The sequence below is a fragment of the Eurosta solidaginis genome, chromosome 3, assembly GCF_040869045.1.
Source record: "Eurosta solidaginis isolate ZX-2024a chromosome 3, ASM4086904v1, whole genome shotgun sequence".
NCBI classification, from domain to species: Eukaryota; Metazoa; Arthropoda; class Insecta; order Diptera; family Tephritidae; genus Eurosta; species Eurosta solidaginis.
In genome coordinates, this window is record NC_090321.1 from 241,483,018 (window position 1) to 241,497,882 (window position 14,865).

Genomic DNA, 14,865 nt, shown 5'->3' on the forward strand with positions numbered 1-14,865 from the left:
AAATGGCCGATATCTCCCATATTTCAGGCAGACCTATCAGCTATTATGGAAGCCGTGGTTAGGATAAAAAAATAACTATCGGGAAAGGAGATCTTTACTTTTAGCGATAGTCAGCGGCTAGGGATTTGGTTCTTACTCTTCAAACACTAAGCTAACAATAAACTGTCGCCGAACTCTTCAGGGGATAGTAGGATAACACCGACACATGTGAGGGGGATCCCGGGATACAGAGACATTTAGTGAAACTGTATTGCAGACGCTGGGCAGGGTACGACATTCTTCCTCACATATAATGTATAGGTACACACCGTTTTCCACATGCTTAGAGTATATATCTACCGTCTAACCCCACGGTGTCGGACACCTAAGCAAACCCCGCCGAACTCCCTACGTAGATACAGCATTTTCACACATTTAGGAGTACTAAGCGGGCACTGCTTTATTGATAGGAATGTAGAAAGGGTTGGAATGCTATATCGTCGACGCTGTTGGAGTTGTAAAGATGGCGAAGTGGATGGGAACGGTAGATCACCTCATGTGCAATCGGCGTTAAGTGGTGCTAGACAACGCTGCCTGGGAGCTCCCATCCTTTAAAAATCGACGCTAAGTCAGGGAGTAGAATATCAAGGATTGTAACCTTTATCATGTTCTCGAAATGAATCGAAAAGGAGATGTAATGGTGTCCTTTTGTGATATCACAATGGGCATTCTGACACTGGCATTACCTAACCTAACTGATGCCATTAGGGAGCACCAAATGAGATCAACTTCCTTAAAAAACTTTGTTCCGACTTTTCCCTCGAATTCTCCAATTGCCAATGAGCTGAATCCTTTACTGATGGTTTCGTTCAATGCGAGGCGCACCTTTTCATTGTTAGATGTTAAAAAAAAATCATAGAAATAAAAAAATACTTTATTTGCTTTAATTAGCAAAGCTAAAAATAATGCAGTACGATAATAAAATTAATGATTTTAATGTATCTCATATTTAGTGCTTAATTAGCAATCAAAGTACTTAGCAACTCGTAAACAACATATAATCTAATACTGAATAAAATAAATTATTTTATGTATAGAATTGACTAAGTTAATGCAGTAGCTGTTGACTAAGGTGGCGCAATAAAATACAGATATAATAAATTATCTGCTTGCTTACTTGCTGTATAATCCAATGAATAAGTGATTAAAAATTACTGTGTTAAGTGTTTAAACGTGTTGGGGTAACCGTTGAATAAGACATACAAAACAATTGATGAAAGCCCACTGAAAATTGAAAGTCTTACCGAATAGGTAATAGGGAATTTTATTGATTCACTTAATCAGGGATAGGCATATTTGGTTTGCCCACGACTGCTTTGATAAATATAACAAATTAAAAAAAAATTTATTTGATATTGAAAATACAAAAATCATACTTATCGTTTGTCGTCGAACGTTTGTCATTTAGAAAAATAGTGAGTTTTGTTGTTGGCACTTACCTGCAAAGAAATAAAAGAAAAGTTAATTAGTAAAATTAGGAAATTTCTTATGTATTTTTTTTTTTTTTTTTTTGTTTGAAACTAAATAATAACAAAAGATTCACGTGACAAATATTTTTGCACTTTGAAATGTATGCACAGAAATATTAAAAAAAAAATAATAATATTTATGTTGGAAAAAAGTATTCTCGTGATGTTTCCATAAAATCAAGATCTCTCATATCCAAAAATAACACAGTATTTGCTGATAAATGCAAAAGGAACGCTAACGCAGTAGCTAAACCATTTTTGTTATTAAAATTTTTAATTTATACATATCTTTATATTCATTATTTGATTGACTCTTAATATTTTTTATACTCAGCGTGCTTTGCACACAGAGTATACTAACTTTGATTGGATAACGGTTGGTTGTACAGGTATAAAGGAATCGAGATAGATATAGACTTCCATATATCAAAATCATCAGTATCGAAAAAAAATTTGATTGAGCCATGTCCGTCCGTCTGTCCGTTAACACGATAACTTGAGTAAACATTGAGATATCTTCACCAAATTTGGTACACGAGCTTATCTGGACCCAGAGTAGAGTGGTATTGAAAATGAGCGAAATCGGATAATAACCACGCCCACTTTTTGTATATATAACATTTTGGAAAACACAAAAAACCTGATTATTTAGTAAATAATACACCTAGAATGTTGAAATTTGACGCGTGGACTGGTATTGAGACTCTTGATAAAAATTTGAAAAAAAAAAATTTTTTTAATGGGCGTGGCACCGCCCACTTGTGATAAAATCAATTTTACAAATATTATCATAAACCAAAAATCGTTAAACCTATCGTAACAAAATTCGGCAGAGAGGTTGCCTTTACTATAAGGAATGCTTTGAAGAAAAATTAACGAAATCGGTTAAGGACCACGCCCACTTTTATATAAAAGATCTCTAAAAGTATCGTGGACGAATAAAATAAGTTATATCTTTCCAAAAAAGAGCTTTATAGCAATGGCATTTCATTTCCCAAGTGAATTTATAACAATATATGTATAAGAAAAACTTCAAATTTTAAAAAATGGGCGTGGCACCGCCCCTTTTATGACTAAGCAATTTTCTATGTTTCGGGAACCATAACTCGAAGAAAAATTAACGGATCTTGGGTACACAAATTTTCCCTATAGCAAGAAATATTTCTAGAAAAAATGGACGAGATTGGTTAAAGACCACGCCTACTTTTATATAAACGATTTTTAAAAGGGTCGTAGACGAAAATAATAAGCTATATCTTAGCGAAAAAGAGCTTTGTATCAATAGTATTTTACTTTCTGAACTGAATTATAACATTAAATTGGAAAACATTTAAATTTGAAAAAATGGGTGTGGCACCGCCCCTTTTATGACTAAGCAATTATCCATGTGTCGGGAGCCATAACTCGAAGATAAATTTACATATCATAACAAAATTGGGTACACATATTTTCCTTATATCAGAAAATATTTCTAGTAAAAATGGACGGGATCGGTTATAGACCACGGCAACTTAGATATAAAAGAAGTTTAAAAGGTTTAAAAGGGTTGTTGACTAAACCTATAACTTAGCAAAAAATAGTTTTGAATCAATGATAGTTTAAATTGGTTACCGGCGGCCACGAAAAAACAACTGGTATGATGAAGAATGCCGCGTTGCAACCGAAAGAAAAAACGCTGCCTACAGGGCTACGTTAAAAGCGAGTGCGACAAGAGGAGTGTGTGAACGCTATCGTGAATTGAAAAGGGAAGCGAGACGCCTTTTCAGGAAGAAAAAAGCAGAAGCAGAAAGGCGTGAGTGCGAGGAGCTTGAGCTGCTAGCCACCAGGAATAACGCCCGAAAATTCTACCAAAAAATACGGCGACAGACGGAAGGTTTTAAGACCGGGGCAAACTCCTGTAGGAATGAAAACGGCGACCTTGTAACTGATGTCCAGAGAGTGCTTAGATTATGGAGGGAACACTTCTCTGCTCTCCTAAATGGAGGCAGCAATTCACCGCGCAGAGATGAAGAACCCGATGCCGCAATCGATGATGATGGAATATATGTCCCCCCGCCCGATTATGACGAAGTTATAATAGCAATAACCAGATTGAAAAACAACAAGGCCGTGGGCGCTGATGGATTGCCTGCGGAGCTATTCAAGTTCGGCGCCGAGGAGTTGGTAAGGCGCATGCAGCAGCTTCTTAGCAAAATATGGGCGGACGAAAGCATGCCCGACGGTTGGAATCTAAGTGTTCTTTTCCCAGTCCACAAGAAGGGGGATACTGCAAAATGCACCAACTATCGTGGAATCAGCCTTCTTAATATCGCATATAAGGTCCTTTCAAGTGTATTGTGCGAAAGATTGAAGCCCACCGTGAACCGGCTGATTGGACCTTATCAGTGCGGCTTCAGACCTGGTAAATCTACCATCGACCAGATTTTCACAATGCGCCAAATCTTGGAAAAAAACCCGTGAAAAGAGAATCGACACACATCACCTCTTCGTCGACTTTAAAGCCGCCTTCGACAGCATGAAAAGGAGCTGCCTATATGCCGCTTTGTCTGAATTTGGTTTCCCCGCAAAACTTATACGGCTGTGCAAAATGACGTTGAGCAACACCATCAGCTCAGTCAGAATTGGGAAGGACCTCTCCGAGCCGTTCGAAACTAAACGAGGTTTCAGACAGGGTGACCCCCTATCGTGCGATTTCTTTAATTTGATGCTGGAGAAAATTATACTAGCTGCAGAACTTAACCGCACTGGAACAATATACTATAAAAGCGTGCAATTACTGGCATATGCTGATGACATTGATATCATCGGCCTAAACACCCGCGCTGTTAGTTCTGCTTACTCCAAGCTGGAAAAAGAAGCGGTAAAGATGGGTTTGATGGTGAATGAGGACAAAACGAAGTACCTGTTGTCATCGAGCAAAGAGTCAGCGCATATGCGCCTTGGCAACCACGCTACTGTTGGCAGCCATAATTTCGAAATAGTAAAGGACTTCGTTTATTTGGGAACCAGCATCAACACTAGCAACAACATCAGCACTGAAATCCAGCGAAGAATCAATCTTGCCAATAAATGCTACTTTGGACTAGGTAGGCAATTGAAAAGTAAAGTCCTCTCTCGGCGAACGAAAATCATACTCTACAAGTCACTTATCGTACCCGTCCTGCTATATGGGGCAGAAGCATGGACCATGACAACAGCAGATGAAGCGGCTTTGGGAATGTTCGAGAGAAAAGTCCTTCGAAAGATTTATGGACCTCTACGCGTTGGCGATGGCGAGTACCGAAGAAGATTTAATGATGAGCTGTACGAGCTATACGCAGACATCAACATAGTCCAGCGAATTAAAACGCAGCGGCTGCGCTGGCTAGGCCATGTTATGCGAATGAAAGATGATGCTCCGGCCAAGAAAGTGTTTCTATCGGAACCCGCTTATGGAAGCAGAGGTAGAGGGCGGCCCCCACTCCGTTGGAAGGACCAGGTGGAAAACGATTTAAACTCCCTTGGTGTGACCAATTGGCGCCGGTTGGCGGAGCGAAGGAGCGACTGGCGCGCCTTGTTGGACGGCCATAACCGTTTAGACGGTTAAGCGCCAATTAAGTAAAGTAAGTAAGTAATTGAAGCTCACGTTGAGTATATAATGTTCGGTTACACCCGAACTTAGACACCTTTACTTGTTTTTATTTAACTTGCTTGCTTACAATAACAGCATTTGTGAACGCATAAATAACATTTTTTAAGACAATTATTTAAATGTAAACACAGCTTCTTGATTAGTTAATATGAGTATTGACAATACTTATGTAATTTAGTAGATTTTTTAAATTTACAATATGAGTCTAACTATAAAGCTGAAATTTTTATAGCAAAACTAGCAAATAAAAACTGTGAGCAAAATCGATTTAGCGCAAAGATGTAAGAAATTTTTCAGTTACAGATATTGACATACACGCCCGGAAATAATGACATATATTCACAACTATGAGTAAAATAATGGCAGCAAAAATTATTTCTAATTTTGTGACTTATTTTTTACCTTTTAATTTCCGTAAATTTAAACAAATTTTCAACTTTAGACTAAAATTAAATTAAAGAATGGAAATTTTCATTCAGATTTTTAAAAATTTTCGAAGTTTCGAAGTTTTTCGAAAACATTGTCGAAGTTGGTGTACATAGTTTATTTCACAATTCATTAATTTAGTATAAAATGACAGGAACTATTTTAAATACTTTCGAAAACGTTTTCGAATAGTTCTGAGAAGCTTTATAAAAATTTCCTAATTTTAATTTAAAGCAAACTTTTTAAGTAGTTCATTTCATTTTAGTCCAAAGTACAAATTTTAGACTTCTTAAATTTGAAAAAATTTCCTTCGGGTATTTTTTCATACTAAATGATATAATAAATAAAAAAATTTATTAGAAGAAAATCTAAAAAAATTGTAGAGTAAAATGCATTGAGCTAAAAAAAAACTGCATCACAAACATTTTTCTAAAATTCTAAAAATTATTTGGGAATTTCAAAAACTTCTAAAATTTTCAATTTCTATAAACTTTCAATAATTTAATTCGCTTTAAATTTTCGTTAATTTTAGTAAAAACATGCAAGATTTTTGTGACTGAAACTATGCAAGAAAAATTCTCAAAATGTTTTCGATAAAATTCGAAAGTGTAAACTTCCATGAACTTTATACTGAAACTATGGAAACAAATAATTGAAAACTCAAGCAAATTTTACGAAAAAAACGAACTTTTGCAGTTTTGTAGCAAAAACAAGTTCAATCTACCAAAGTACTAAATTTAAATATCATAAAATTCGTTTCAAAGGGTGTTTTAGATTTTCTTAAAACCACTTTCTAAAAACAAACATAAAAAAAAACTTTAACATTTCAAAACCCTGCAAAAGTGTCTCTGAATTATATTGATGGATTTCTTGTAAAACAATTATGACTTAGCAAAAAGAAGTCATTAACATTTATTATTCAGTCGGTCTAAAATATGTATTGAGCAATGCAAATATAATATTACTTCATTTTAATATTTATTTAATAGTTATTTACTTTCTTTTGAACAACAAAGCGAATTATATAAATATGAATCTTCGCCGCCTCCCTTTAAAGCACATTCGATGCATTCGCAGAATTTTTTATGCTCGGAAAAGTACAGAGAAGATATATATGTGCTTAGAAAATATGCGATTTGTTTGCACAAATTAAACGATTAATAGCAGTTTCCATAGAAATATTTACAATTCTCGGAGTGTGATTCTATATAGCGCAGTTTTGATTGATTTAGGAAGCTATGCAGTCTAGCACGTAAGCAAATTCTGAAGGTGTTGGCAAGAACAAACAAGTAAGGAAGGCTACGTTCGGGTGTAACCGAACATTACATACTCAGCTGAGAGCTTTGGATACAAAATACGGGAAAATCACCATGTAGGAAAATGAACCTAGGGTAACCCTGGAATGTGTTATGACATGGGTATCAAATGGAAGGTATTAAAGAGTATTTTAAAAGGAAGTGGGCCTTAGTTATATAGGTGTACGCCTTTTCGAGATATCGCCATAAAGGTGGACCATGGGTGACTTTTTGTACGATATGGGTATCAAATTAAAGGTATTAATGAGGGTTTTAAAAGGGAGTGGCCCTTAGTTGTATATGTGAAGGTGTTTTCGAGATATCGACCAAAATGTGGACCAGGGTGACCCAGAACATCATCTGTCGGGTACCGCTAATTTATTTACAATTGTTTTTGTTTCGAACCTTGAATGGGCTAATTTATTTATATAAGTAATACCACGAACAGTATTCCTGCCAGGATTCCAAAGCTTTTGATTTCGCCCTGCAGAACTTTTTCATTTTCTTCTACTTAATATGGTAGGTGTCACACCCATTTTACAAAGTTTTTTATTAAAGTTATATTTTGCGTCAATAAACCAATCCAATTACCATGTTTCATCCCTTTTTTCGTATTTGGTATAGAATTATGGCATTTTTTCCATTTTTCGTAATTTTCGATATCGAAAAAGTGGGCGTGGTGACAGTCGGATTTCGGCCATTTTTTACACCGATATAAAGTGAGTTCAGATAAGTACGTGAACTGAGTTTAGTAAAGATATATCGATTTATGCTCAAGTTATCGTGTTAACGGCCGAGCTGAAGGACCGACGGTCGACTGTGAAAAATTGGGCGTGGCTTCAACCGATTTCGCCCTTTTTAACAGAAAACAGTTATCGTCCTGGAATCTAAGCCCCTGACAAATTTCACAAGGATTGGTAAATTTTTGTTCGACTTATGGCATTAAAAGTATCATAGACAAAATAAATACAAGAGGGCGGAGCCACGCCCATTTTGAAATTTTTTTTTTTTTTTTGTATTTTATTGCACCATATCATTACTGGAGTTGAATGTTGACATAATTTACTTATCTACTGTAAAGATATTCAATTTTTTGTTAAAATTTTACTTTAAAAAATTTTTTTTTTAAAGTGGGCGTGTTCGTCATCCGTTTATGCTAATTTTTACTAAGCTCACATATAGTAATAGGAGTAACGTTCCTGCCAAATGTCAAGATGATATCTTCAAAGACTACAAATTTCAGCTAGCTAAACTTTTAAATCACCTTCTTTTAAAAGTGGGCGGTGCCACATCCATTGTCCAAAATTTTACTAGTTTTCTATTCTGCGTCATAAGTTCAACTCACCTACCAAGTTTCATCGCTTTATCCGTCTTTGGTAATGAATTATCGCACTTTTTCGGTTTTTCGAAATATTCGATATCGAAAAAGTTGGCGTGGTTATAGTCCGATATCGTCCATTTTAAATAGTGATCTGAGATGAGTGCTCAGGAACCTACATACCAAATTTCAGCAAGATACCTCAAATTTACTCAAGTTATCGTGTTAACGGACAGACGGACGGACGGACATGGCTCAATCAATTTTTTTTTTCGATACTGATGATTTCGAAATATGGAAGTCCATATCTATCTCGATTCCTTTAGACCTGTACAACCAACCGTTATCCAATCAAAGTTAATATACTCTGTGAGCTCTGCTCAACTGAGTATAAAAACATGAAAAAGTTGCACATGAGCTAGTATTTTAGAATGTACCAATCATTTTGTGAATACTCAAAGTCAAAAAGAAAAAAAACTGAAGAAACATAGTTAACTTAAGTGAAAATGAAATTACAAAGAGCAAACGAAAAATCTAATTGTGGCCTCTACCTTGTTTTCGCATAAACTACCTACAAACTAAGTAATTTCGCGTTGTCATATCTCTACTGAATATCTGTACTGAAATACTTAGTTTCAACCATATTAAAAATAAACTAGGAACATACCAAATCACGAACCAAATCATGCATAAATTATAGCTTTTCAAAAATGAGACTGCCATTGTGTTGGTAAGAGTACTATGATCGTAGTGGCAGTGGTTTAGTCGTTGATCAACTAGCAACGAAGCAAGACGAAAGCACGCATTGTTTGCTTGCATTGAAAAAGTATTTTGAAAATATTATTTTATTATATGACAATACCAAAGAATTTGAATTAATACAATACTAATGTTAAAAAGCTTAAATATTTCGCGCTTGAGCTTTCTTTGCAAAATAAGTTATTTTGAAAAATATAAACAAACAATAGTCTTCCTCCAATATTACAACTCTACTAGTTCAACGACTACTAACACATTCAGTAAACGAAATAGCGAAATAGTCTGTGGGCATCGAATTTGCAAAATTATGCTATGATATGACGACTCCTCCACTAAATAGACAAGTTATTTAAATACATTTGTTTCCTGCTGTAACGAAACTAACATAGCATGGGGGTTACAAATCGATGTATGTAGAATGAACGTTCAAAATACGAGACTAAGTAGAAACACAGAAAAACGTTTTAAGAATCTAAGAAAAACGTTTTAAGAAACGAATTGTCTCTATTCTGAAATATATTGGCTTAATTAACCTTGCATGAAGTTCTTGGTCCTTTAATTTTTCGAAGTTAATTTCTTAGTATTTTTATTTCTTGCTTTGCTGTCATTCTTACTACTACTTTTTATTCCGTAAGGCATATATATATTTTTTTCGGATAAATAGCTATTTCTATAAAAAATTAAGGTATTAAAATTGTTATAAAGATATAATAAAGAAATTGGCAATGTAAGCAGCAATGTCAGTATTAGCATCTCACAACAAAACATGAGGCAGCGTAATTGACAGTTCAAACAAATGACAGGTGACGTTTTTGGTTCACACCGTTTATATGTGCTGTTTCTGCACATTATGTAATAATGCATCTTTGTTAGAGTAAGTATATCTTATTTCTATCAACAACATGTAACAATATTCCTACAAACATAAAACAGATTTTTGACTCAAGCAAACCAATTATCGAAACAACCAGGAAAAAACTAAGAGAGGAATATTTTCACATTACGCCTATACAACTTGCTTTTGTGATGCCCACAATAAAATTATTTAAAAATTTACAAGATCCAAGGGAATATCTAGTTTGATTAGTGATTAATGGTTGAAATGTTCAGGTGTCTGGTCCCAGCTCGGTGGCAAAGGTCTGCCATCCTGGTATGAAGGTATAGTGCTGGCTTATCATATCGAATGTATCTAGTACTAGTAACGGGAAAAATAGCATCGAACAATTTAAAAAACATTTTTCCTAATCGAATTGACTTTTCCCAATTTTTATCCCGAAGTTATACGCCCTTCGGAAGAATATATAAAACACGCTTCGGAAAAAAGTTGCAAAAATCAATGGGAATTTTGACGGACCTACTTGTACGCTGTTAGAATAATATTGATTGAGCTTGAGCTACGAAGCATTTCTAAATAAAAGTTCAAGATTTTTTCGAATTTTAGAATTTTTCAAAAAAAATTTTCGATATTGCATAGTTTCAGTTACAAAATTCATGTACGTTTTTTTAAAATCAGCGAAAAAAAAGAATTTATTAAATTTTATAAAAATTGCGACTACTACTTTCATGTTCGCTGCTGTATGTATGTTTGTATATGCACTTAAAAATATGAAACAAATATTATGCGGGAAATAACGAAATTGCAAACAAGCTTACTAACAATAACCGCAAGCGCAACTTGTTGTTTCATTTGTTAACAACGAATTTAGAAATTTCATTATACGCACGTAACATTCGAACGCGCGTTATAGGCCACAGTCAGCCACCTGACAATCGACGCCAATGGGGGCGAAACTAAATAGCTAGCACGACACGCGCGCAAATGCGTTTTACGGGGCACTTGAGAATATAACAGTAGTCAACAGAAGTGGTATAATAACAACGAAAACAACAACAAAGATGAGTACAACATATGTACATAGATATAAGCAACACCAACAATTTCCGCTGACACGCTGACGATGTCGAACTAAAGCCAGCGCCGCTACCATGTCACAAACGATTAATCAGGCGACTAAAGCCATCATAATGACAACTATTTGTGTTGCAACTGTGGTGATGCTGTTGTTGTATGTATATACTACTAACTCGGTTTATTGAAAACAATTATGGGTAGCAATTTTCTACAATTGTTGTTGCTTAAAGTAGCATGTAACAAGCAACCAACCATCATTCAGCCACACACCAGTAACTAACAGTAGCAGTAAATGCTTATAACCGCGATATTAGCAGTGGAAAAAAACAAGGCGTAACTGCCAAAAGCATCACGGCACCTTTACGCTAAATTCTGCCATCAGCTATTTGGATGTCGGTTAGGATTTTATCGTTATTTCAGCGTGCACCGGAGCGTATGTGGAACAAAGCTGTGTTGGCATTTATTGTTATTGTTGTTGTTATATAAATGCTATAGCGGCTTTAAAATCATTATAGGCCATTACTTGGCGAAATTTAATTTGCCAAACAAAATCATAAAAATTTTATTAAAATAGTTAAATTGGGTATTGGGAATACACAGAAATTCAATTTATAAAAACCACAGACGAGTTTTACAGTAAATTTTTATGGTTTTTCAATAAATTGGCATCAGTGACCTAAAATAAAAGTAATTTTATTATTTTTAAACTATGAATAAAAATCGCATACAGCTGAGAGCACAAGAATAGCAGCGATAATATTTGCAAATTCTATGTGATGTTATTATTATCTTTAATTTTAAAGTCTTCACTGCATTGCATCACGAAAATTATTTAAACCAACTTCTTAAACGTTTTCGAAAAAGTCCGAAAGTTCGAGAGCTTTTTAAAAAAGTTTAACGAAAGTTTGCAAGTTTCTATTTAGAACCATGGGAAGTTTCAAAAAACAGTTTTGTAGCACCTACATTTCAATAAGACAAGGTATAAATTTAAAGTTTTCCAATATTTCCAATAATCAACTTTGATAATTTTTTTGGAAAAATTTTACACACTTTGTATGCAACTTCGGAAAAATACACTCAATAATTGATGTCAGCGACTACAATAACAAATTTTAAAAAGTTTGAAAACCCTTTCGAAGAAATTAATTTATAAATGTGTGGAGAATTTGATTTTACGATTTTTGTTTCGAAAACATTTTTGAAATTGATTATCATACTTTTTTTTTTACTATTTTTAAATGGACCGCGAATTTTCGAATTTTTTCGAAAGCGTTTTCAAAATTGATTAACATCGTTTTCGTTTTGCAATTCAGTAACTTTGGTTTTTAAAAATATCGAGTAAAAATTTTTAAATTCTTTTGAATATTTTGAAACACTAAATTTCGAAATTTTTCGAAAACATTATTTTTTTTATTCGCATGGTTTGCAATATATGTAAAACCTTAAAGAGCCTTCTTAAATATTAACGAAAATTAATATTTTTGTGTGTTCACAGACTTTTTCGAAAAATTTTTACAAAAATTTCGAACTTTTCATTTAGAGTTTGCTGAATTTTTTTTTTTTGTATATGCAGTTTTGAATTGTAGCCCAATCAATTTTAGTCGTACAAACTACGAGTAGAAGGTCACTCAAATTCACATTGATTTTCGGCAATTTTTTCAGAGGGTTTTTCTCACAAATTAAAAAAAATAGCTATGCGCGCTTTGTATAGAGCAAAATATAAACCAGCAGCCTTTGGAAAAAAGTTGTCAAATATCAATACGAATTTAGAGAGATTTGTTACTTGTACTTAGTCAGACTAAAATTGATTGGGCTACAAAATTGCATACTCAAAAATAATCTGAAATAATCAGAAGTTTCGGAATTGTGTTTCAATTTATTGTGAAAACAGTTTTTTGAATAGGTTTGTATGCATTCAGTTACAAAACTCACGGAAGTTTTTTCTTCAATTTTCGAACAAAAAAAAAAATAATAATTCAATTTCCGAATCGCCCTACCATTTTTGTGTTCTCTGCTGTATGTGGCATATTATTTCATATCCGGTTTTTTTTTTTTGCTGAGTAAGTATTTATAAATTCAAATATTTATTGACAGCGACCAAAAAAATATAACACTTTTTTAATTACCCTAAGCGATAAATTAAGGGTGGCACAACGACCAAAATTTAGTATTGAAATCTCTCGCTGAGCAATAAATATATATATTAAAGTTCAAGTTTTTAGTAGTTTTGTGAATATTAGTAAAATGTTTAATGTTTATTTTAGGTCTGCAATAAGAACTGAAAATGTATATGCTTTTTATACTTGCATAAATTTTCTGGATTTTTTAAATCTTAAATTTAAACTTATATGTAACTAGAAGAACCGGCAGACGTTGTCCTGCCCTAAATTTGGCCTATCTGCATACATTTTAATAAACTTTTTCCGTCTGACTCTGCCTTCCCCCCCCTCTTCACTTTTTCCTAATCCTTTTATTCACTCCTCCCTCCGTCTGTTTCGCTTCATCTATCTCCATCTTCGTCTCATTCTATCTCTTTCTCAATCTCCTTCTCTCTTTTCTCTTCTCTCAATTCTTTCTCATTCTTCTGCATCCCTTATTGCCTGTCCCAGAGGGTGGTATGTATTTTATTCCAGTCCCAGTCCCAGTCCCACTCCGAGCCTCAGTCCCAGTCCTAGTCCTAAACCCAGTCCCAGTCCGTTTCTGGATAATATATTACTCTGTACTAAAGCACTCATCAACAGCTTTCATTTGATATCCATATTGTATAAACACTATCTAGGCATTCACTGGCCCACGTTTTGGCCTATATCTGGAGACCCTAGTCACTCAGGGGTATGAAAGTTACCCTCTACACAACTAAAGGCTCTCCTGAATTAAAAAAAATGTCATAGTACCTCTAAAGCACGGGCCCCTCAGAATTGACAAATATTTGCGAGCGTCGGGCGCACGATATACGAAAAATCTGGAACAAAGCGCCTAGGCTTTTTTCACAATAATACTAGTAGTTTTCGTTCGTTATTGTTCTAAACTTATTTTGATAATTTTTTTTTAACTTTTTAGTTCGATATTAGCTGTGCTTTTTTACGCGCATTACATCAACACTTAAGTTTTGTATGGACTGCTAAGTGTTAAACTTTATCTAAACCACTGAAATTGTTGCGCAGAAAATAAGTACTGCTAAATTTCAGTATGCATTATACTCGGTTGCAACTGAAATGTGTCTCTCCATTTTATGTCTACACTATTCTCCACTAAGTGTGTGTGTGTTCCCAATTCATCGCAACCGATCGGTCAGCTATAGGTTATACACTATGGCGTCCCAGCTATTAAGCGCAACTAGTTTTGTAGCGAGTTATTTAACCACTGCCGCGAGTCTTCAGTAATTGCCGCTAGATCGGTCTCCTAAACATTATCTAACTCTTCTTAGCGCACCTGGCCTAGAGAGTTACAAACATACAAACAAGTGAAGCTAATATAGGCGTGTCAAAAAGCAGTTGAAGTTTGGCTATCCAGTAAACGTAACAGAATAATAAACAGATTTCCAGTGCAGTACGGTTTTTTAATTGAATTAAGTTTAACTATGTTTATTTGATCTGAAAGCCATAAGTCGCCATTTAGTTAGTATAAATCAACTAAAATAAGAAAATACTGCAAGCAAGGTTGTTCTATACAAAACAAAATGTAATTAACTAAAATAACAATACTTATCACCAATAGAAACACATTTATAATTTATGAATGCATGTACATACAAGTGCGCTGTTCACACCACCGGACCTTAGACATTTCAAAACATTATTCAATAAAAACAATGCCACCCTCTAATTGTTTTGATGTTCCACATGAAAGAATCACTACAACAGCATTTAATTTAATTCAACAACATGCATATAAACAAACATGCACTTAAAACAAAAAAAAAAAAAACAAAAAACAAGTAAGGAAGGCTAAGTTCGGGAGTTACCGAACATTACATACTCAGCTGCCAAATTACAGCTTGCAAAATTATTAAATTA

The 14,865-nt window shown here is 34.3% G+C and overlaps 1 protein-coding gene across 14 annotated transcripts in view; it reads right to left on the reverse strand.

Annotated features, from left to right (window-relative positions):
• Src42A (Tyrosine-protein kinase Src42A) overlaps positions 1–14,865 on the reverse strand; it is a 261,953-nt gene that overhangs the window by 62,292 nt on the left and 184,796 nt on the right. Inside the window, exons 3-4 of one of the 14 annotated variants that reach the window (XR_010951291.1) lie at positions 1,416–1,478; positions 1,271–1,350 (exon numbers count right to left, since the gene is read on the reverse strand). The exons of 12 other annotated variants lie outside the window; for them this stretch is intronic. The gene's annotated coding sequence lies outside the window, so the exon portion shown is untranslated. Of the gene's footprint in view, positions 1–1,270; positions 1,351–1,415; positions 1,479–14,865 lie in introns of those variants that run through there. One more of the 14 variants, XR_010951292.1, reaches the window with a different exon arrangement.